At 38.0% G+C, this 2,256-nt stretch overlaps 1 long non-coding RNA gene across 1 annotated transcript; it reads right to left on the bottom strand.

Annotated features, from left to right (window-relative positions):
- Positions 1-708: 708 nt before the first annotated feature.
- LOC131228560 (uncharacterized) lies at positions 709-1,676 on the bottom strand. The gene is made up of 4 exons (XR_009163005.1): positions 1,257-1,676; positions 1,042-1,132; positions 884-948; positions 709-775 (listed from the first exon to the last, which is right to left on the bottom strand). It is a non-coding gene; the product is annotated as an uncharacterized LOC131228560 (long non-coding RNA).
- Positions 1,677-2,256: the final 580 nt, after the last annotated feature.

Here is a 2,256-nt window from a genome sequence, read left to right as displayed (position 1 = left end):
AGAAAACATGGCTCACTTACAAGTTTAAATTCTTCCTATTAACACTACAAGAAAAATAGGTATTACCGGCGGCCATAATCGCCCCTAAAAGTCCAAAACACCGCCGGTATAATAATTACCGGCGGTCGGGCAGCTGCCGCAGAAGCGGGGCGTTGCTGTATTAATTAACGACGTTCGTTAATTTTCATCGGCGTTTTTGGCGGCCGCCGCTAAACCTAACATATAGCGGCGCTTATAATCATTTACTGGCGGCTCTGCTGACTGCCGGTAGAAACTATAAAAGCGCCGCTAAAAACCATGCAAACGCCGGTAGAAATGAGAAGTGCCGCAAAAACTCTAAGAAACGCCGGTAAAAACTTTAAAACGCCACTAAAAGGTATGAGGAATGTAGGTAAATTTTGCAAGAAACGCCGGTAGAGCCTGTAACAGTGATAATGAGAGATTTAAAAACGCCAATAAAATCTGTTTTAAATGCCGATAATCCTTCATAGTATGAAAGAAAAAATACTAGACTGAATCTTCTAAATCAAAAGACCTTTACAAGCTTAAATTAGCATTCAAACACAACTTATAAATCATTTACAACCAACCTCATTACAGGGGCCTGAGAATGAAAGCTTACATAATGGACAGAAAATTTACAGATTGAGACACAAAGAAAAGCAAAAGGACAAAAAAATCAACGGACTTCAGCGATGCCCGAGGTGAGACTTCTCAAATGCACCCCAAGAACAAGAGAACTCATGCCATATAGAGGACCTTTGTCAGCACCACCCTGCCATGCATAGAGGTCAGGTAATAAAATAGTATGTACACTCATAATCTGAGTTACACCTAAAATTAAATTTTCAGTCATAAATATTTCCTGCAAAAACAACCATACCGAATGAAGTCCATATCCATCCCCATATGAAGCAGCAAAGCCCCCCTCTATTACCAATGCTCCACCTTCAGTTACCAATGCAAAGACAAAAGTTTACAAAACAAAATAAAACAACCAAAAAACAAATTTGATATAAAATAAAAGGAACTAATAAATACCTGTAACTAGCAGATGGAGGAGAACAGCTATGGAATTTTTTTTATAAATATGTGGACAGATTTTTCTCCCCTTCTTTCTTCAAGGATAAAACTGCATCATAAACATCATAGCATGCAACTCAATATGAGCCTTTTTATAGAAGCATTAACTAGCATGCAACTCAATATGGATGGACCAAAATTTAGCACAAGGAAAGCCATATAGTGGCTTGTACCTGATGAGTAGCTTTGATCATGCATCCATGTAAGCATTGTGGACCCCTGAGCCTACACTCTATATAGTTACTTCCACTTTGAATAAGCATCTTACAACCAAAGATAAATACATAATACAAGTCAAACATTATGGAAACCCTTCATTATATTTTGAAGCAATGAAGATTGGTAAGAAAAATAATAATAATAATAAGCCAAGGGTGTGGGGCCCTTGCTTTGGGTGATCCTTACATGGAGTGGACTTGCCTGATTTTTGGACCGTGGCATCAAGAAGTGGGGAACCACCTGATGGAAAGCTTGGATATTACACACCTTCTATCCAGGCCTGTGTTAGATTGTAAGAGAGCTGGGTTGCACAAGCTCGAGGCTTTTTGACCTCAATGCATCTGTGTAAGCATTCGATATAAGGATAATTAGTGGTTGAGACCCATTTCTTGGCTCAAACAATTATGGACAAGCCAAGCACACATGATTGTATATTTTGATGATCTGAAACATCCCTCTGATGGATCCTTATGTATCTGGACAGACTAAAAATTACTTTGGCAATTGCATTTTTATCATCGGAATGGTATCCCTCAAACTGGGCTAAAAGCAAAAATGGTTAAAGTTCATCAAATCTATAAGGTGTAAAAACACATAATGATGAAAGAAAAGTTTAAATGGTCAGACTAGCTCTACTTTTATCCAAAGGGGCATCAATGGTATAGTCTTCAACCATACATCCATGTGTGCCCATTCATCGATAGAAAAAGATGGTCCCACAGGTGAGATCCACACAAAACGTTCTTTATTGAGGTAATTCATCCAACAGTTGGTATGCATGATGTACAACATGTATTATACATTGTTCTGTCTGAAGGATTACAGAATACTATTTCGATTTTCAGTTTGTACAAGTGAGCTCATTGGTCAGTGACCAAAAATGTCACTAGCAAGATTTGGTATACCAAACAAATTACCAACAAACAAAAAGGACAAAAAGGACAAAAGAAATTT

The sequence above is a fragment of the Magnolia sinica genome, chromosome 2, assembly GCF_029962835.1.
Source record: "Magnolia sinica isolate HGM2019 chromosome 2, MsV1, whole genome shotgun sequence".
NCBI lineage: Eukaryota > Viridiplantae > Streptophyta > Magnoliopsida > Magnoliales > Magnoliaceae > Magnolia > Magnolia sinica.
This window is presented reverse-complemented; position numbering and strand designations above follow the sequence as displayed.